Source organism: Odocoileus virginianus, chromosome 1, assembly GCF_023699985.2.
Source record: "Odocoileus virginianus isolate 20LAN1187 ecotype Illinois chromosome 1, Ovbor_1.2, whole genome shotgun sequence".
In the NCBI taxonomy this organism is placed as follows: Eukaryota; Metazoa; Chordata; class Mammalia; order Artiodactyla; family Cervidae; genus Odocoileus; species Odocoileus virginianus.
In genome coordinates this window covers 73325512-73348835 of record NC_069674.1, presented here as the reverse complement: position 1 = coordinate 73348835, position 23324 = coordinate 73325512, and the positions used below count along the sequence as shown (strand labels likewise).

The 23324-nt window shown below is 37.6% G+C and overlaps 1 long non-coding RNA gene across 1 annotated transcript; it reads right to left on the bottom strand.

Annotated features, from left to right (window-relative positions):
• Positions 1–3800: 3800 nt before the first annotated feature.
• LOC110144103 (uncharacterized) lies at positions 3801–23303 on the bottom strand. Its single transcript, XR_011488551.1, has 2 exons — positions 22340–23303; positions 3801–3966 (listed from the first exon to the last, which is right to left on the bottom strand). It is a non-coding gene; the product is annotated as an uncharacterized lncRNA (long non-coding RNA).
• Between the last annotated feature and the right edge of the window lie 21 nt (positions 23304–23324).

The following is a 23324-nucleotide window of genomic DNA, read 5'->3' as shown; positions in this document are numbered from 1 at the left end:
TTTGTGAACACCTGAATATCAGAAAGTAAAAATAACTAAGTCTGCTCCCAGGCCTATCACCTTGCAGAAAGAGAAAAAAAGAAAACAAATAAGTTTTATGAACATGTCTCAATTATCTTTTAGTATTTTATGCTGCAAAGGTTTAATTTTAAAGTTTGCTTGGAATTTGTTTTAGGTTTCTTATAGTTTTTAATGGTTTCTAGGTAACCTAAATATTTTGGGGCCTGGGTTTTAATAAGACAGTTTCTTCATCCTTAACACCACATGAAGTTTATCAAGACATCTGTGTTGCTAAATATTTTGAAGTAGCCTGTGCTTCATTTTTAAAATAAATTATTCAGCTTGTTATAGTAAAATCATTTCAAGAGGTGTTTTAGAGTAATTCTCCCTTTCTTATATGGTAAAGAGTTTCTTTTATAAGTCAATTTGTTTGCATCTGTTTACTTTATCTAGGGTAGGTGGTGTTTGTGTCCTTGTGTTCTATGTGCTCATCCTCAACAATTGCTCAGTCCTATTTATTGTTTTTTTTTTTTTTTAATTTTTATTAGTTGGAGGCTAATTACTTTACATCATTACAGTAGTTTTTGTTATACATTGATATGAATTAGCCATGGATTTACATGTATTCCCCATCCCAGTCCCCCCTCCCATCTCCCTCTCCACCCGATCCCTCTGGGTCTTCCCAGTGCACCAGGCCCGAGCACTTGTCTCATGTACCCAACCTGAGCTGGTTATCCGTTTCACCCTAGATAATACACATGTTTCAATGCTGTTCTCCTGAAACATCCCACCCTTGCCTTCTCCCAGAGTCCACAAGTCTGTTCCATACATCTGAGTCTCTTTTTCTGTTTTGCATATAGGGTTATCGTTACCATCTTTCTAAAGTCCATATATATGTGTTAGTATACTGTAATGGTCTTTATCTTTCTGGCTTACTTCGCTCTGTATAATGGGCTCCAGTTTCATCCATCTCATTAGAAGTGATTCAAATGAATTATTTTTAATGGCTGAGTAATATTCCATGGTGTATATGTACCACAGCTTCCTCATCCATTCATCTGCTGATGGGCATCTGGGTTGCTTCCATGTCCTGGCTATTATAAACAGTGCTGCGATGAACATTGGGGTGCATGTGGCTCTTTCAGATCTGGTTTCCTTGGTGTGTATGCCCAGAAGTGGGATTGCTGGGTCATATGGCAGTTCTATTTCCAGCTTTTTAAGAAATCTCCACACTGTTTTCCATAGTGGCTGTACTAATTTGCATTCCCACCAACAGTGTAAGAGGGTTCCCTTTTCTCCACACCCTCTCCAGCATTTATTGCTTGTAGACTTTTGGATAGCAGCCATCCTGACTGGCGTATAATGGTACCTCATTGTGGTTTTGATTTGCATTTCTCTGATAATGAGTGATGTTGCTCAGTCCTATTTAATTGGGCTGATTTAGCCTAGTAAAAGGGAACAGTGAGTCCTATAGCTGCCTCTCACTGCCCACTTGAGTGCTGAGACAAGCCTCCTTGTATTCTTAAAGAGAAAGGCAAATAAACATACTTAGTTTTCAAAATGATTCTTAGCTTTTAGCAAACTTGTAGCAAGCTGGAATGTTACCCTACTGCTTGGTTCTCTGTCTTCTAGGATGAGAATTTACTCCTGGATTATTGGGCTGTGTTTATTTATTTATTATTTCTTCTCTTGAAGCAGTATAAGGAAATGCCATTCTTCCCTGCTCACAAGCACTGTCCTCGTCTACACTTACTTACACCACATGGCAAGTTTCCATGCGCCATTCCCTACCCACCCAACCTCCCATTTTGCATGCATGCTCAATCACTAAATCCTGTCCGGCTTTTTACAACCCGGTGGACTGTAGCCTCCCAAGCTCCTCTGTCCATGGGATTTGCCAGGCAAGAATACTGGAGAGGATTACCATTTCCTCTTCCAGGAGATCATCCCAGATGATCTTCCAACCATCTTCCAACTTCCAACCCAGAAATTGAAACTCAATCTCCTGAGTCTCCTACATTGGCAAATGGATTCTTTACCACTGAGTCACCTGAGAAGCCCAGCCTCTTTTTTTTACCTCAGCTTTATTGGAGTATAATTTAAAAACAAATATTGTATGTATTTAAGTTATACAAATACACTGATGTTTTGATATCATATACATTGTAAAATAATCAGAACCATCAAGCTAATTAACATATCTAGCCTCTCATATTGTCACCCTGCTTATTTAACTTATATGCAGAGTACATCATGTGAAATGCCAAGTTGGATGAATCACAAGCTGGAATCAAAATTGCCAGGAGAAATGTCAACAACCTCAGATATGCAGATGATACCACTCTAATGGTAGGAAGTGGAGAGGAACTAAACAGTCTCTTGACAAGGGTGAAAATAGCAGAGTGACTTAAAACTTAACATTAAAAAAACTAAGACCATGGCAACCAGTCCCATCACTTCATGGAAAACAGATGAGTAAAAGTGGAAACAGTGACAGATTTTATTTTCTTGGGCTCCAAATCACTGTGGACAGTGACTGCAGCCATGTAAAGATGCTTGCTCCTTGGAAGGAAAGCTATGACAAACCTAGACAGATTATTCAAAATCAGAAGCATCACTTTGCAACAAAGGTCCATATAGTCAAAGCTATGGATTTTTCTGTAATCATGTACAGATGTGAGAGTTGGACCATAAAGAAGTCTGAATGGCAAAGAATTGATGCTTTTGAATCATGGTGCTAGAGAAGACTCTTGAGAGTCCCTTCCACTGTAAGCAGATCAAACGAGTCAATCCCAAAGGAAATCAACACTGAATATTCACTGGAAGGACTAATGCTGAAGCTGAAGCTCTAATAATTTGACCACTGAACAGCAGACTTATTGGAAAAGGCTATGATGCTAGGAAAGATTGAAGGCAAAAGGAGAAGGGTGTGACATACGATGAGATGGTTAAATGGCATCCTCAACTCAATGGAATGAGTTTGAGCAAACTCCAGGAGATAGTAAAGGTCAAAGATTCCTGGGATGTTGAAGTCCATGGGGTCACAAAGAATCAGGCACAACTTTTCAACTGAACAACAAGAAAAAAATCCTCTTATATACTTACTATGTTTTTAATTAAAATTCTGTGTGTGTGTGTGTGTGTGTGATGAGATCATTTATGAAATATACTTCTAGAAAATTCCACCCAGGTTCCTTCCTCCTTCCTCTCTGCCCACCAACTTTCTCAATATAACCCCACTCCAGTACCATTTAATTCATATTGTTTTACTGGGAACTCCAGATTGGTGAATGCCTGGAGGTGCAGGTAGAATGGTACGCTCAGAGAGGGGATGGATGCTCTGTACGCTTTCCCCATCTCTTGCCTCAAGCATCTTTTTCACCTAGTAAGTTAATACTGAGTGTCGTGGATTGCTCTTGCAAATTAATAATATCCAAGGAATTTACAATTTATAGCCACTTGGTAGAAGTACAGGTGATGATCTGTCTGCCCCCCCAACACACACCCACACAATCATACTCACATTGAGAAAGTAACAGGATTCATTGGCTTTATTCACAAAATTATTTGAATGGTCAAATATATTTAATAGTTTGATAACTAAAACATTGTGAAAGATCAATTTCAAAATCACATTGAATTTTTAAAAAACCTATTTTTTTCCTGAGATTTACTTGTATAATGTATCTTTGGGTCCCTCAGATTAATCCTTTAAAATGGACATTATTACTAATTTTAATGGATATTATCTGAATTGTGAAGTATTCTGTTGCATGAAAAAAGAAGCCCATTTCTGTAGCTTAACTTTGTAATAGCATTTTATTTTTCCTTACATATCAATAAGTATTAGTGAAGGGAATTTGGGCCCCTTCTATCATTTTTTTCCATCATCCACACAGGGAAGTTCTTCATGCTTGTCCAAACATGGAGGTAAGGTGGCTGCTCCCTCTTCAGCTGTGCTGTAGACTAGAGAGAAAGGGACAAAAAGAATGTCTGTATTATAAAAACAAAAATATTCCCGGAAGTTTCTAGCAGAAAGATATTTATACCTCATCACCTACACTTTTGTTACATTGCCACCCTTGGATGCAATAGATTCTGAAAAGGTGAATATTTCATCTGGGAACATTGCCAATCTGAACAAAAGTAAGGAGAAAGTGAGGATAGCTCTTAAGTGGGAAACTAACATTGTCTAAAAGTCATTGAATTCAGAATGTTGTATAATCACAACAGTATTTTTAAGCAGCATAAATTTTTAGAGTAATACTAAACTTCAATAACGATTCACTTTTGCTATATTTGATGGTGTTAATGAAATAATATAATGTTTTATGTACTTTACTGTCTACATTACACTAATAAGAATAAGGTCATTATAGGCCATTAATAGTTTTTGCTGGAATATTCTTTTTTTATATACCTTACTTAAATGGTGGCTTCAGGGTCCATGTTATAAACAGTATCAAACTCCTATGAACAATATCTAAAATCTAAATAATAACATCTAAATCCAAATCCAAATGATTTTTCTGAGTTAATTACCAATATGTTTCATATAACAATTTTAGTGCCCACATACTGACAGCAGAATATGAAGTCCTAAATGGATTCTTTAAGCTAAATGCTGAACATTTAAACTGTTTGTATTTTATCTTTTTTTGGCTTTAATATCTAAAATTCAATATTTGATAATTATGATTTTAAAGTATTAAAATTGTTACCTCTTAAGGAACATTTTTCTACACTTATAAAAATATTTCTTAATTATATCCTATCTCCCACTAAAATGTAAATCTTACATTTGCTGCATTCTTCTTTAGTATCTTTAATGTTGATAATCAAGATGTACAGACTTTTCAGCGGCATTTAGGCAGTGGCTGGAGGAGAAGACAGTCAAGATAGGATATCTGTCCTAATATTCTGTCTAAGTGATACTCAGAACTGAACATAGGACATTTTTCTAAATGCAAATCTAATACTAATTCATATCTAATGTAATACATATTACAGATTTACATCTCATTTCAAGTCCTCTGTGAATTTGATTAGAATGTATTCTGTCTCATCTTACACATTTTATTGAATATATCTTTTCAAATCTAATCTTGATCCTGTTAATTTGGGATGACTTGTGTTTTATAAACAGTTACACCCAAGTATGATATAGGGTGTCAGATATATCACATGACATGTTGAGGTTCAAATAAAATACCATTTTCTCCAAGTATAAAGGAAAACATGTAAAATCTTGCATATGAAGACTTTATACATATTTGCTTATAGTTAAAGCTATAAAGCATACAGGAAGAAAGAATATATAAAAATACAATTAAGAGAATATCCAAACAAGAATTTTTAAATTATGAGATAATTAAGTAATTTTGTTTTCTCTCAAAATGTTCCTGGAAGTATGCTCTATAATGTAAACCTTCTCCCTCCCCTGGATAAAATTTTGGTTGGTTCCCCACAGCTCTCTTAACTAAAAAAAAAATAAAAATCCACCTGATACTTTAATCATTTTCAGCTTAGAGATTGGTAAATACAGCTAGAGTAATAATAAAGATTCCAAACTTCATTCAAAATTAAAGCTTCTGCACTCACCTAATCAGCCATGCAACAGAAGGCAGCCCTGTAGTATACAGTATGACTTGGGTAGATACTCCTCTATTTTCCCAACTTGTCTTCTTCCCCTTCTCAAATGCTAATTAGCACTGTTTCTGACCAAACCGGATTTTTAGATGGTGGAGAGAGGAGATGTGAGTGCTTAGGAAAACTCCTGTATGCTTGTACTTTGGTGAGCGGTCATCATGGATTGCTCTCTGGTTTGGCAGGTGTCAGAGCTGACTCTTGGTCTTTCTCCCTTTCAGGGTGTTTCATTTCCTTGTAGGGTTCTTCAGACCATTTATTCCTCTCTCTGTTCAAGAAGGCATCTCTCAACTGCACTTCACTGTGATTTACGTATCAGCAGGCCATCTTTTCACAGACTCTCTCTGTTGGGATCCTATGGTCTTTGGCATCCTTTTTTGGATAAAATCCATTTACGATGACTCTGGGCCAGCTTTTAGCCACATATGTTTGGTTCAAACCTTCTCTATGTCCTTTGTTAATTATCAATTATATTTTAAGTTATTTTTCAAAATCAAGCTCTCTGTGATAGTGTCATGATTGATATTTTTGAGATGTATACAGGTATGTTTTAATTAACAGCACTGAAATTAGGTTCAAAGCATAACAGAGTCACAGTTATTTTTGCAATCAGGAATACAGAATATTAAAAAAAAGATTATGTGTGGGGAACTCAGTGATTATTAAAAACATTGAGGGTGGCTAAGATAAGCAAATATCCTTCTTTTATAGACAAAAAAAGAATCAGTTTAATAAAACTGTTATTGGCCAGGTGCAGTGTGATTTATGTGATGCACTTCATGTGAAGGTTTATGTGATGCATGGGGTCGAAAGTAAACATATGTGGGTTTGAGTCTTATTTCTATAATGCATTTAATTACAAGTTACAAGAAGCTGATCAAGGTTAATAAAGCAGGTAGTCTAAGTTTCTTCCTAGCAAGAGAGACACAGATGTATTGAATAGTCTTTTGGACTCTGTGCGAGAGGGCAAGGGTGGGATGATATGGGAGAATGGCATTGAAACATGTAACTATCATATGTGAAATGAAGCACCAGTCCAGGTTTGATGCATGATACAGGATGCTCGGGGCTGGTGCACTGGGATGACCCAGAAGGATGGGATGGGGAAGGAGTTGAGAGGGGGGTTCAGGATGGGGAACACATATACCCATGGCGGATTCAAGTCAATGTATGGCAAAACCAATACAATGTTGTAAAGTAAAATAAATAAATAATTTAAATAAAAACAATAACAAAAAAACATTAAATAAAATTAAATTAAATTTAAAAAAAGTTACAAGAAGCTGATCAAGGTTAATAAAGCAGGTAGTCTAAGTTTCTTCCTCTATAAAATGGGTATAATAATAGCTCTAGCAATTATATTGTTTGGTAAACATATGGTATATACCACACAGTAACTTCTTAACAATTGTTAGTTAATTCTGTCTTCTAACATTGTTGATTTTTTAAAAAAATTACAGCTGTAGTTTCTTCAGGTATTTATTTTATCTTTTATGATTTCTGAAGTCAAAAATAACATGTGCATTATATGAACATATACACATATATGTACACATATTTTTACAATTTTTCTGGTCATTAGTAAATTACTATAATGCAATAGTTAGCAAGTGTTTATTAAAATGAGAATCTTTGGCTTATTATACTATACAAAACACACTTTAAACTATCAGATTATACTTAATTTTTCTAGAAAAGCAAACAAATAAGTAATGGTAAGCTGTTACCTTTAACAATTAAATCTTTGAAATCAGTAAGTAAGTAGAGAAGTCTGGTTTTCACTGTAATAGGAGAAACAGACTAATAAAGAAAAGTCTTCCATGATAGGCTGGGAGAAAACTCTATAAGAATCTGGATACATAGTCCATGATTTTATAATGTAAATTGTGATTATTTAGATGCTTATAACTTCTCATCATCTTCTTTAACAAGTTATTCATGTTGGTAGCCAAATAATCATCAAGCTGTTGCTACGTGGGATGGTTATTACTGCATCTATAGCTACTGTAGTTATCCAAAGAGAGGACACTAGTATTGTTTCCATACAGACAGTGTCACTACTTCCTTGTTTGTTTATACCCCTCATAAATATACATTCATTATAAGATTCTGAATGCAATGAATGCTCAATATCTTTTCTCCATGTGGTTAAAACATGTTGGGAAGTATTAGGACAAGTTTGGTCCCTGATATTATTTTTCTATTCCAACAGAGATCCAGAACAACACTGCAAGAGTATACCATATAAAATCTAGATCACAGTTCTAGATGTTTGCCACCAACAACTAAGATTCTAAGATGTGCTGTGTTTCACTATTAATGAAATCCATTTGGGTGTACTTTGTTCAAGATCATATTACTACTTTCTAAGCCCATTCCCTTGGATTGCAAAGAGATCAATCCTAAAGGAAATTAATACTGAATATTCATTGAAGGGACTGATGCTGAGGCTGAAGCTCCACTACTTTGGCCACCTGAAGCTCTAATACTTTGGCTCAATAGAAAAGACCCCAATGCTTGGAAATAAGCAGGATGAGAAGGGGACAATAGAGTACGAGATGGTTGGATGGCATCACTGACTCAATGGACATGAGTTTGAACAAACTCCTGGAGATGGTGAAGGAAAGGGAAGCCTGGTATGCTGCAGTCCATGGACCCACAAAGAGTTGAACATGATTGAGCGACTGAACAACAATGAAGCCCATTCTACATAGATTACAAATATCTTCCCTTCAAAAATGTTACTATTTTGTTCATAATAAGATGATAATTTATCTTTTCTAGTATGTTTAACATCTTTCACATAAATATATTTGAAATATTTCTATATACAATTCCTAGGTCTCTCTACTGAAAGAGCTTAGAAGAAATGCTCTACCAGTAGCAATAAATAAGACAAATCTCATATCTTGGTTTCTAAATATCATTCTCCACTAAAAACATACCAGAGTTAATTGTGGGGAAAGGCAGATTCCTGAGCTGGGGAAGAAGATGATAAATTTGGAACACTTTGTTATATTAGGAAACAGGGAAACTTTCAAATTATCTGGGGGACAAAAGGATTAGGGCTCCATCTTAAAGGAAATCCAACAGGTCATATCTGAAAGTATTTGAGCTATTAGTCTTCTAATCCATTAAATAAGAATCTAAGAGCTTATATTGACACAAACTTTAAAAACAAATACATAAAGGCACTGATATTAAAGGCTAGACTTCTCTTCATTAGCTTAGTTCATTCAGTAAATGTGTATCAGGCGACTGTACCACAACTTCAAGAAGAACCTGCAGGTAAAAAATCTCTCCATGACTATGGATAAAGCACAGAACAAATGCCAAATACTTAGACACTATTTCCTTAAGATAATGGGCAAGTACCAATATATTGGAAACTTTTTGGGAAAAAAAATTCCAAATATGTACTTCAAATTCTGCATGATTATTTTAATGCCATTTCTCTGTCATCTCTCAAAGTAGGATGCCCCTAAAGTATGTCATCTCTTAAAGTAGTTGTTCCCTGACAAAGGTCTGTATCCTCCTTCCATCTCTTATTACATCTCTTATAATTTCCCCACAGCAGCGCCTCATCCAGCTATTCCACTTCTATCAGCATCTTAGGAATTGAAAAAGTCTTCACTTTACAAATTAAGAACAGTTAGTTCTTGTAAAGAAAATGTGATGAGTGTCTCAAACATAACTCTATCACCCTAACTTCAAAAGAGGAACAGACTACATAAAATATACTATTAAATCATGATTTTCATCAAGGAGTACCTGGTTCTTAATGCTAACATATTTAAAAGGCTGAAAATCTACTAAAGTATGCTAAACAGAAAAATAAAAAATTACTCAATCTTTTCACAACATTTCCATGAGCATAGTTTGCATTAAATATGAAAGTTAACATTTAACATTTTACTGTTCTGAAATGACATAATGATAAATATTCTAGTGGTTATATAATATGGCTATAGTGTACACTAGTTTATGGTTATTAACTAAAATAAATATGTAATAGAAACTGTTCTGAAGGTAAATGTTACATTAGTTAAATCACAACAACAAAAAGATATTCCATTCATTCACTCACTGAATGATGACTTGTTGAGTATCTACTATATACTACTAGTACTATGTACTATGTAGTACTACTACTATGATGGATCATAGGTCCCAAGGAATGAAAAATGTCTCTATCATAAAGAAATTTACTAGTGATAAAAGGAGACACATATATTAGTTAATTGCAGAGCAGTGACTCAAGTGCAAAGTTAATAGTAGCACGAAAACTGAGCAACTCTTTGCATAGTGGGCAGGAGAGTTAGAGGCTTCCTCAAAGAGGGAATGCTTGTAGTAACTTTTAAGAGATGAGTTACCAGTTTATTAGGTAATAACAAATGAATGAGAAAATATTAAAAGAAACAGCTATTAAAGTCACAAAGGGATAGACTAGCCTGGAATATGGTGAGAAGAGGTGAGGGAAGAATTAAATCCAAAGCAATATCCAACTTGTGAAAGACCTTAGAGACTAACCTAAGTGGTAGCATAATGGAATGTATAAAATAATGACAGCAGAAACTACTTAGTCTCTGACCTGTCCAGTCCTTTGCCAAATCAGTACCTAGGTACCCTTTTACCCTGTCTGAAAAATCCTTCTCCCAGATTTTTACACAACTATATGTTCATTCAACTCTTGGCTTAAAAATCACCTGTCAATACCAAAAACTGAACTGAATTAGGGCCATCCTACCATACCCACTTATTAGTCTTCTTTTTCCACTGTTTTTAAATCAATAGAGAATAGAAACACAGATTAAATATAAAGTTAATAACTTTATGTAACATACTCATATCCCCTTCATTTCTCTTTATTCTTGTAAATTAGACTGAGAAAATTGTAGAAATTGCTAAGCAACGTTTGGTGTAGTACAGACTCTAGGGATTTGTGAGTTAGCAATCTTCCCTTTATTCTGTAGTGAGTATATTTTGTTCACTAGTAGCCATATGAGTATGACTAAAGCAGAAGAAACCTTGTCAGAGATATATGCATTTTATTATCTCAAAAGGATAAATCGGTAATGCAAGATTATCAGGCAAAATGACAAAAACAGTGAAACATTTTGGAAAAAGCAGAAAAGATGTTTCTAGCCCTTTATATCATACCTCATATGCAAATGTCCTATCCTCGAGGAGACCTACTTCAGTCTCCAGAGAAAATGGTTAGGAAGTAAATCTCCATTAGTACTGGGAAAACTTTGATATTATAAATTTAGCATCCTCCTCAATTGGGAACTTTAGGGAATGTTTATACATAAACTGACATCCTTTAAAGTAGTTTGGGGGCTTAAACAGAAAAAATATAGTATGTTTGTTCTTGTGGTCTGTAAAATATTTAAATTAATCCTTGAACTACTACAGACCCATAATCAAACAGACCAAGTGCACAGGACCCCTTACTTCTTCAACTGTGATTTAGAAAAACTCCAAAACACCTACTGCTACTAAATGAAAGCAATAGTTCCTTTATCTCCATATAGTGGAAAATAGAAAATTTTAAATATAGCCAAAAGTAGAAAGCATAACTACAATGCATTAAAAATGTTCTCAAAATTTTGTAATTTTATTAAAGTGGCAGTCACTATGCTATAAGATTGTAAAACACGCAAATTATTTAAGACTCAAAACTAGATGGTGGAGTAGGACATGCACTCATCTTCTGCGAAAAAACCAAAATCGCAATTAGCTGCTGAACAACCAACAGGAGAATATTGGATCCCACCAAAGAAAGATACCCCACATTGAAGGGCTAAGGAGAAGCCCCAACAAGATGGTAGGAGGGGTGCAATCCTGTTTAAAATCAAATCTCATACCCACCAGAGATGCTTGGAGGGTTGCAAACAAAACCTCGTGTGCACCAGAATCCAGGGAAATTCTCAACAAGAGACTGAGTGAGACCTCCTTTGAGTGTCTGAATGTCTCCTGCAGAGGCATGGGTCAGCAGTGGCCTGCCACGGGAACAGGGGTTCTGGCTGCAGCAGACCTGGGAGGCGCAGAATGTGGCATAAGTCCTCTTGGAGGAGGCTGCCATTAGCTCCACTGTAGAGCCACTGAGCAGACGACCCACAAACTGGAGAAAAATTATACCAAAGAAATTCCTGCACTATTGCAAAAGCCCACAACAGACTTCCCAACCTGTGGATCTGGCAAAGGGACTGAGAACCACCAGGGAATTTTACTTTGGAGGCTAGTGGGATTTGATTACAGAACTTCCACAGGATTGTGAAAACAGATTCTTGAAGAGAACAAACAAAACCTTGTGTGCACCAGGACCCAAGAGAAAGGATCAGTGACCCCACAAGAGACAGAGTCAGATTTGCCTGTGAGTATCCAGGAGTCTCCAGCAGAGGTGCGGGTTGACAGTGGCCTGCCGTGGGGTCAGGGACACTGACTTCAACAATCTTGGGAGCGGCAGCAGCATGCTGTCTTAAGTCCTTGTGAAGGAGGTCACCATTACTGCCATTACTCCTACCATAGTTTGGCCTTAGGCCCCACCCTTCAGCAGAAAACTGGATTAAAGATTTACTGAGCATGGCCTTGCCCACAGAGCAAGACCCATTTTTCCCCACAGCCAGTCCCTTCCATCAGGAAGCTTCCATAAGCCTCTTATCCTTATCCATCAGAGGGCAGACAGAATGAAATCCATTTAAATCTAGACCATATATAATTTGTAACTGACCAATATTACAACCAATGTTAACTAGATAGAAAATATTAATAGTTGTTCTACAATAACATGGGCTAAAATTTATCACACATTTATGTAAAATTTTTAATGGTATCCTATATTTTATTCAGAGGTCATTTTTATTTATACTGTGTACTGTAATTTAAACATATTAAATTTGCATTGTAACTTTACAGTATACAATTGTGGTAGTGGGTCCTCAAGTTTTGAACACCTTAAGGTCAGTGACTTATTCAAGAAATGATTTAAAAGATATTTTGAAAAAGGATCAGGAGTGATCCTAAAAAATTAATATGGAGCAACAATGGGAGGAGTTGATCAGAAGAGTATATAAAATAGTAAGAGTGCTCATGAGAGGGCCAATTATGTATAGCCCTGATCAAGTCAGATACGGAGAATGTGTTAAAAGAGCATTTGCAAACTGAAGCATTACTTGAAGATATTAAACAGAATGATGGAAGCCTGGTCTTTGAGTATTCATTGCTGATCTATGAAAAGTAGCAATGGCATTAGTGCTTAATGATTAAGCTAATATGAATCTAGAGTGAAAAGTCATGTTTTATAAAGAAAAATGTACCTTATTTGATTTGACTTGCTCTTCTTCAATCTATGCTAGCTTCATGTTTCACATCTTTCTCTTGACCTCCTAATGTATGCGGTCTATAGTTTGTGGAGTTGATCTTTTCTTTTTTGAAAAATCATGATAGCTTTGCTTTTCACCCATCTTTCACTAATTCCCAGAATGTCCAATTTTCTTCAGAGATTGCAGAAAATAGCCTGCTATATCTCCTGATTCTTTTATTGCCCTAGGACCTAACTGAAAGCAGTTGGAAGATTAAAATACTCTAAAGCAAATAAATGATTTCCAATTATCCTATGATCCATCTTAAACTACAATTTTCTCTTAATGAAACTTACTCTTTTCTTTTTCACATTTAAAAAGTATTCTCTTTGAGAGATAAAATGGGGGACAACTGTCTCAAAACTTTAACATCTTCCCAGATGGCAAACATCATGTCGTCTTGATTTTTAAAATACATTCTTAAATTCTAGGCTAACTTTTCTAGCGTCAGTTGACTCTGTGCTTAATAGATATTTTCATAGTCATATTGTAGTTAGGTAGTTCCTTTTTTCCTATAATGTATTTTCCTTCACTCTAATGACTGTGAGGAATATGAACATGTCATGTTCTCAAGTTACAGACTATAAGTGAGGCTAAGATATGCCTAGAATTTTATAATACAAGAGAAAGAAATGTGATGAAAAGGATCAGGTAGTATTTCACAGGAGTTCAGTACATAAGATTACTTTCAGCTGGTTATATATAAATAAATAAAAACTTTATATGAGAGATTTATTTAAGCTGGACTTTTAAAGAATCCCCTAACCAAGTACATGGTTGGGCATCAATGAACCTATAGATTAGATGAAATGATAGGCACATATATAGAATATATATGTACATGTGATGGGGAAGAAGGGTGGGATAAGATCACAAGTATTCATCATATTCTGAAAGACATTCTGGACACTCAATACGGTCAAAAGCAAACCACACCACAGAGAATACTGTCTGCAGAGATTTGCAAACTTATTAAAATTAGTATGATTACAATTACATTTGCATCACCTCCAAATGTTCATCAGCAGTTTAGCTTCTCAATAATCTGACTGAGGAAGCATGATGCACCTCTCTTTGAATTTTTGAAGTATGTTTTTACAAAGCCTAGAAAACACATCTGACTGTTACTCATTATTTCAAGATAGAATATGTTCACTTTATTTCCATAATTTTCTTTATACCTACAAGATTTTCTACTACTGACAAAAATTAAGCCCATGACATTATTGTGCATTTTTTGCTTTAATTACTTCATTGAAATGGAAACTATTGTCACTATATATCAATAACAAAATGATAAAAAAAAAAGTAATAGAGAGGCTTAGAATATGGGCAGTAGTGTATGCATACTAAGTTGCTTCAGTCATATCCAATTCTTTGTGACCCTATGAACTGTAGCCTGCTCCTCTGTCCAGGGGATTCTCCAGGCAAGAATACTGGAGTGGACTGCCATGCCTGCCTCTGGGGATCTTTTTCAACACCAAGGATTGAATGCTTGTCTCAGGCATCTCCTGCAGTGGCAGCGAGTTCTTTGCCACTAGCTCTAACTGGAAAGCCCATGGGCAGTAGACATCATGTTAAAAATGTATGCAGCATATTTTAAATTTTTTTAAATTTATGATCGGAATTGATCAGAAAGTAAAGGCATATACTAAGGAGATACATAGAGAAAAATAATAAATTAAGATGTGTGCTTGGAAAATAGGAAGAATAATAATGGGAAAACAAAGCACTTATAAATGTAAGAGATAAATAGTATTTTATAAATAAATGTTTTCTATAGGGATAGAATGCATCAAAAAAATGGTAAGATGGTGTTAAGAGATTTAGAATCACAAAGCAGAAAGTGGCAGCAATGGAACTACTCACCTAAAAAAGGAGGGCATACAGATATAACTACCTGACAGCATGAAATCCAAGTACCTTAATTTTTGAAGTGTTTAAAAAAATCTAGTAAGGAAGGCCTAAAAGTATAAAAGGTATAAGATAAGAATATCTTTTTGAGCTTAGTAGAATGTAAACTGATGATAAAAGATTGACAGGCACCATGTAAGTAAAAAGCAAAATAATAAAAAAGAAAAATAAATTCAGACATTGACATTCAAGAAGTATGCTTGCATAACACCGCATAGGAAGGAATACATTTCTAAATCCAGTATTATTCTGTCATATATTGTGCATATGTTAAATAAGGTAACAAAAGCATCAGAAGTTCTTACATTATTACTTACATAAAATACTGCAGTGACTTTAAAGTAACAGAACAAATTATTTTTCATACTTGCTTTTCTTGAGCTGGTCAAATTTCACTCCATGCACTGTGAACTTTGTAGTTAAGTTGGAGCAATGATTTAAACAATCTTGCAGTTCTCTTTCCTCACTTTGTATAATCTGCATGGTCCATGAATTTCACATAAAGAGGTGCTTTACAAAGACCAAAGTCATTTCATTCAGAACTTTCTAGCAGCTAAAATGACCTGATACTCTCATATATTTAAGTAGTCAAATTTTGTCTGTCCCCAGATCTTTCACACAGGGCCAGGTGCCTGGTTGACAGTCCTGGCTGAAATTAATTTCCTGAGATCCGGAGATGTTGGACCACATATTCGCTCCCAGTACTAATATATGTTGGACCATATATTCCCAGTACTAAGACCAAAACTAAAAACAGTAAGATGGTTCTATGAAACATATAAGCATAAGCTTATAACGTATAAGCATAACCAACGGCATTAATTCTAGACTAAAATGAAACAATTCTGCCCTTCTATGAAAAATTGATGGAAATCTAAATGTTACAATTGTTAAAATATTTGAGGTTTTGAGGTAGAATTAGCACTATAATGTGATTTGACAAGATAGCAAATAAAAAATAAGCAGTTCCAGGCATATTTGGAGAAGTTTAGGGCCCTAAACTGAAGGCAATGGCACCCCACTCCAGTACTCTTGCCTGGAAAATCCCATGGACGGAGGAGCCTTGTAGGCTACAGTCCATGGGGTCGCGAAGAGTTTGACACGACTGAGAGACTTCACTTTCATTTTCATGCACTGGAGAAGGAAATAGCAACCCACTCCAGTGTTCTTGCCTGGAGAATCTCAGGGACGGCAGAGCCTGGTGGGCTGCCGTCTATGGGGTCACATAGTCAGACACGACTGAAGAGACTTAGCAGCAGCAGTAGCAGCAGGGTCCTAAACCTTGCCCTCACTAACTTCCTGAGGTCTGATTTCTCAACATTAGATACTCACTTTAGAACACAGTCTTCTTCAATGATCATTCCTCTCCTCTCTGCTTAGTAAAAAATATTACAAATCTGAGTTCAGTGTTTTCCTCTTATGTTTTGCACTATGCTAAGTTAAGACAAAGATTCAAGGTTTCAAATTATCCCCCCTGACATCTATCTCTATAGACCAAACTCCCTCTGGGAGTTGGCCTCTATTCCGGTCACTAAACATAAGCTGTGCATATGTATGGAGTCACTGGACTGGGCCCAGAAACCACCAGAAAACACACAAATCCTCCTGAAACATCTTTAAAGCAAAGCTTGAGGGAAAAGTCATATTTCACATAGGTATAAACATGATCCTACCACAGAGTATAATCTATGATCCATAGGACTTTTAAATGAAAACTGGAGACTTCAAATAAGATTACTTTTGGTTGGGGGTGGTTGAGTATATCATTATTGTGTTATTCTGACAGAAAAGTCTAAGAAGCTCTGCACCATCCTAAATAAATCTTCCTTATAAATATGGACTTCTATTTTTATATGAATATTGTAACAGGGAGTGAAAAAATGTTTAATAATAGGAATGGCTATGGACAAACCATGTAGCAGGTCAAGAGGTCAAGCTTATCCTCCACCACCACCATCACCACCACTAGTACTTTTCAGACCCTGTCCCAAGCTCTTGAAGAATCTGGCTTCTTTTATTAACCTCAGCCTCAAGGCTAAATATATTCTGTCATGTCTTCATCAGTATATGCTCTTTCACATTCCATTTTCTTAAAATGTTAGTATGAATGTAAAGAAGTAATTGTTTAACACTAAACATTAAAATTCACATTACAGCAGTGGTTAGATAATGAAATTTTATACACTATCACTTTGGACGTATCCATCATTAGCTGGAATCTACTGAATGTTTATTTACATTGTGCCAGAGAATGCACAAAATGAGTGGAAAGACGAACTAAAAATAAAAGTCCACCTATTCTTGCTGTGGATGACAACTTGAAAATAAGTGAGTTAGAAGTTATGTTTCCACAAACGGTAAGATGAGCCATAAAGAAGAGTTTGAGTTGTGTTAGTAGGAAAAAGAAGAAGTCAGAAAAGGCTGCTGAGAGAAAAGGGCCTTAGAGGCATGTCTTAGAGGGTGAGCAAGTACAAGCCCCATAAACAGAGAGAGCAGGTTTTATCTCAGGCAAAGTATCAGGAAACAGCATAGGAGTCAGGAAACTGAGAAATTCAGGGTGGATGAAACAAAGGGTTATAAGGGGAAGGGGAGACCTAGGCCTGACCCTTTAGTAGGACACCCGGGTTGGCTGCCTCTGGCCCAAATACTGTGGAGGACAAACACAAGGCAATGTACCTCCTGCCCTGATCAAAATATTACTGAAATTCTACTTTAAAATGTCTGTTTTTAATGATATTCCAAGGGACCTAGAACAGATGCTATATAGGGCTTTCTTTTGTTGGTGTTTGTTTTGGAGGATCCAAATTAGCCGGGTGTCCTGGGTTCCAATTCCAGAAGGGTATGGCAAGACGTGATTGCAGAGTTAGGGAGGAGTAGAGGAGGAACAAGTTGAAATAAGGAGTTTGTACTTGATTGTGACTTTACTGGGCAGCATTAGTGAATTTTAAGCAGAGGAAAAAGGAAAAGTTTCAGAAAGTTCTCTCGGCTAATGCAATCAGAGGTGTTCAAGGTAAAGGAAGGGAGAGGGAAACTAATCACCAGAATACAGGGTAGTTATGTGGATACCTGAACTAAGTTAGAAACAGTGAGGATATGAATATGTGGTATACTACTGCAGTAGACAGAATGACGGCCCCCGAAAAGATATCTAGGTTCTGCTCCCTAAAACCTGTGAATATGTTACATTATATGGCAAAGGGAGAGGAGGTTTACAGATGAACTAAGGTTTATAATCAGCTGACTTCAAACTAGGGAGATTATCCTGGGTTACCTGGGTGCCTGACATAATCAAAAGAGTGCTGAAATGTATTTGGTTGGACAAAAAGTTCCATTAGGTTTTTCTAGAAAATGCTATAGAAAAACTCGAATGAACTTTTTGGACAATCCAATAGAAGAAGAGTCAGTAAGCAGAAGAAAGTCAATGTCGTGGTGATGGGATGTAAGTAGGACTTAACAGGTTGCTGTTGGCACTGAAGTTAGAGGAAGGGGGCCACATACCAAGGAGGTCAGACACCCTGCAGAAGTGGGAAAATGCAAGGAATAGGATTCTCTGGAGATCCAGAAGAAACAGCCCCTCCAACATCTTAATTTTAGCCCCATGAGAACCATTTTGGACTTCTGACCTCCACATCTATAGATAATAAATCTGTATTGCTTTGAATCCACCAATTCTGTGGAAATTTGTTATAGAATCAACAGGAAAAATACAAATACCCAACTCAGTTTTGGCATAAAGAAAGCCCCTGACTGAAAATGACATTGAACATTTAGTTTCTTCTAAAATGCAGTCATATCTTCATCAGAGCTCTGGTCAGGCAGAGTTGTATAAAGGTTTCCCCCTTTATAAAGGTTTTCCTAAGAGAGATATACCATACTTAGGTCTTACTGTCAATGGTTCTTTATCTTTTATTCTCATACACTTAAAGATCTTTCAATACATAAATATAATTTTTATGTCTGTTGATCAATCAATTGCTGAACTTTGTGTCCACCTCTGTTTAGACAGTTAAATTTAAAAATACTCAGTATTACGGACTTTAAATGTAATACAGCTTTGGAAGTAGGAGTTTTAGAGTTACACAGACATGGATCATTCACAAATTCACCCCTTATTAGTAGTGAGACTTCTGGCAATTTAAAATACTGGAGACTCAGTTTCCCCATCTTAAAAAAGGAATAGCAATTTTAGGCCAGGATCCCCGGAAACATACTCTGAGACTAGGATTGTAGGCAAGTGTTTCATTAAGAAAACACTTCCAGGAAAAACACATAAATCAGAGAGTAAGCAAGATAGCGAAGTGATTTCAGGCAAAATCCTAGCATCAGCATGATCCTGCAGGGGAGCCGTGGGGTGTAAATTACACTTCAGATTTTCTTATTACTAGAGGCTTTTAGACTGTGTAGAGAAGACCTTGGCAAGCGGTGTCCTAGGAGGGAAGTGAAGTCCCAAGTGGTTCTCTCTGGCTCTCTGTGCCTGAAGGCAAAATGAGTCTAGTAGCTTTGGGGAAGTCTTCCAAAGGAAGTCTCAGGGGCTGACTCCGAGAAGTAAAAGAACACAAAAGTTGGGGGGTAAGGCAGATCCAATCAAAGACATGCTAAAGAATTAGGATGGAACTCGACTAGGCCTGCTGCAAGCATCTATCTCATACAACTATTTTAAGGTTTGAAAACACTTATACTTTTCTTTCTTTAACTTTTAAGATTCCTATTTTTTCTTTTGGAATAGCATGAAGCATCTAATGCCATGTTCTGTACATAGAGTGCTCAGCAACGAAGTAATTATTTCTTGACAGAGGTATTAATCCAAGAAAGGGTAAAGGAGACAAAGGAGAAATAAAGCAAATCTGAAGGATATCAGAACAGAAAGTAACCAAATTAGTCTGAATCTAACATTTCAAAATGGTCATAATTTCACTCATATTTTTCAGAGACCTGAAAACCTGAGCAACTTAAAGACTCACAGCTGCTTGCTTTCATCTCTGAAAAGCTAGGCAAGGCAAACCAATCAACAAACAATATATTTATTTGATGATAATTAATCTTACAGGAAATGCTGTCCCTTCCACAACCAGGAAACAATGTAACAATCTCCTAGAATGCATGGAATTCTTAAAATTTTTTTCTTAAAATGTCTCTTTTGCTATTCTGTTTCTAGGCTGAGAACTAAAACCTTTAATTGTGATAGTATGTAACAGTTTTAAATTAAGTGCATATAAAGAGCATCCAATTTTACATGATGCTCATGCAACCCTGTCACATATTTTCACCCCCTTTTTACAAATGAGGGAACATGCTCTGACAGCGTAAGTGACCTAGTTAAGGTCGCACAGCTAATGGCAAGACCCCAACTTCTAATTTTCAAGAAAGTGCATTCCTCAGAGGTCTACATGATTTTACACCTTGTATCAGTCAAGGTCCAGTCAGGAGACAGAAATCACACCAAAATTAGAATATGGAAAATTTAATATAAAGAATTACTAACTACTAATTCTTCTTTTAAAAGAGAAGAAGCTATCACTAAAGAATAGAGGAATAGTGGATTAAGGGAGCAGCAACTACCTCCAGAGTTGTGGAAGAGTACTCATGGACGAATAACTTAGAAGAAGCATCCCCATCTTTGCTCTCTATCCTACAAAGCTTGAGAGATAGTCCTCATCAGAGATAATGTGGCTGTGGCCCATTTGATATTCAAGAAATTGGTTGAGCTGTCACAAACTGGGCTGGTGAGAAAACCAGGTAGGGGACCAATGAAACGTCCTAGGAAGCCATCAACTGGGTTGCTGGTGAGGCTTGCTAGGAAGCCACACATTGGGGATTGGGCCCGAATTACTGGAGGGCGTGCAATACTGGTTTTTAGGACACTGCTAGCCAGAAAGCCACTCACTGACCACCATACCACTGGAGCAAGAAGAAAAGCACTGGAAACAAGAAAAGAGACCCTTTTATAAGCAGTATTCCTCCTGCATCTTCTATTGACAAGTGCTAGCACTGAACCAACTGAAAACAAAGAAATGTTTACAGGTTACAGCTCTAATATCACAATTCAGGGCAAAGAAGGTGAATTAGGAGTTGTGAAACATTAAATTAGCTGGCACACACCTCATCTCTTGGGTCCTCAATAGTAAAATGCTTTTATCAAATTCCTACTCCATTTGTTTTCTTTTTCCCTAAATGCCTCTACAATAAAATGCAGACCCAACCTCTGGGACATTATGTACTGACTGCTGGTATGATATATCGTAACTGCACTGGAAGAGTGTACAACGTAGTGACTGAGACCATGTCTTGAGTCAAAACACTTGAGTCTGAATATTAGCTTCACCACTGACTAAATCTGCAGCCTTGCAAAAATTAATCTCTGTATGCCTCAGTTTTCATATCTATAAAAGGGGATAATAATAGTACACACTTTATCAAGATGCCAGGAGAAATAAATTAATATATGTAAAGCCTATAGAATAACTCGTGAGAAATGTTACAAATAAATGACATAAGAAGAACTTCATAAGTGTTAGTATTAGCCATACATGTTCGTTAGTAAATGGACCATTTACAAGCTAATGTGCATGGGTAATACTAAAATTCATAATGTTTGTGTTTAAAAATTCATGCTGTATTCTGTTTTCATTATCGATTTCCATTTAGGATTGGGTCTAATAACGCTAAAACCCCACTTTGTTGGTGAAACTGGTACAAAATGCCTTGCTCACACCTGAACATTGTGAGCACTGTCCTGGTACTGTCCCTGGCTCACTGAATAATCATCAATCAAATCCAATTTATCCAGGACTCATTTTCTCAAATGAAAAAGAAAAAAAAGACATGGTTAAATCATCTCTTTAAAGATTTCTTCGGCTTTGACTGCTTTTGATCCCCCATATCCCCAAACAATGAGTTATACTAGAGAAGCAAAAAGGAGGAAATTATCATTTTGAGTGCCTACTCATCTATGTCAGGCAAGCACTTTGCATGCATTGCCTGGTTTCATCTTTATCACAGTTCTGTCACATTAATACTTTAAATCTTATTTAACAAATAAGGAAACTAAGGCACGGAACAGTCAACAAGTTACTCAAGATCACACTCTTGCTAAGTAGCAGAGCCTGAATTCAAACCTGGTCTTTCTGTTTGGGTCGACTAAGCATTTTTAACTGTTCCGCTTGCCTCCCACACTGTCTTCTCAGACAGCTAGAATCCTAACCGCTCAATGCTTTTCATGCTTTGCTTTAAAGAGACGAGTGGGTGTGCAACTTTTCTTTTTTTTTTTTTAATTATCATTTGAAAGTAAAGCAAATGGAACTCATTTACCAGTTACAGGAATTTTAAAAATCACTCCTAAACATCTCACACGAAACTAGCCTTTGAGTAAAAATCAGCGGCCCTCCTGCATCCTGGCGCCCCGGACGTCACCTCACCTCCCGGCTGCAAACTTGCTGAAGGTAAAGAAGCCTGGTGGCGAACCAGCGAGCTGATTTTCAGCCCCGGTTCTGCCGCTCTGGTCGCCCTCCGAACCTCCTTCTCCTTCAGTGTATCAGGAGGTGGTCTCCTCAGGGCAGCGGAGAGTTTCCCCTCGTCCCAGCCCGGCTCTGAGGGCGCGCGCGACGAGGGCGTGCCCCGCGGTCTCGCCGCAGATCCCGCGTGAAACTGCCCAGTTCTCTGAGGAGACTGCTCACCGCGGCTGCCCCCACCCCACTGCTTCCCGCTTCTTCCAACTTGGAAAAGTGAAGCCCCTGCCCCGCGGTGCCTGGAATGCCTTTCACCAGACAACCCTCCGCTAAGTTCCCTTCTGCACCCGAGGTACGGGCGCTGACAGGAATACCAGCCTGCAGTTCTAACTTTACTCTCCTCTGAGAGGAATTCTGAGAACTCTGAGACGTGTCTGACTGAAACGTGGGAAACTGTCTAATTAGTGAACTCCGACGCCTCCACCTGGCTCGCAGCGCCCAGGCCTTCCCCCGGGCGAGGGCACGCCGGGCGGGTCCCACAGCTCTGCCCTTTCTCCTGCCGGGATCGGACGCCCGGAGGCTCGCGGCGCACCAGCCACAGCGTCCGGCACTGAGTCAGGGCATCCTCACAGCGCAGCAGCCTAGCGCTGCGTTCGGCCGCCGGGAGGCTGAAGAAAGGTCCGCGTTGGGCTCGCAGCCCTTCCTGCCGGCCTCCCCACGCCGGGCCTCGGCTCCCCTCCTTTCTCGCTCCCGCCTCCTCTCGTAGGCTGCCAGGCGGACGCAGCCTGCCTCTCTCTCAGCCTTCACTACCGGGTCAAGCTGCGGAGGGGGCGGGGGGGTGAGCGGAGACAGCAGTAAGCGGCTCCCCACCCGGCGCGCGCGCGCCCCTCCTCCCCCTCTAGTCCGCTCCCTCCTCATCGGTACAGTACAACTCGTACGCGCGCGCGCGGGCGCG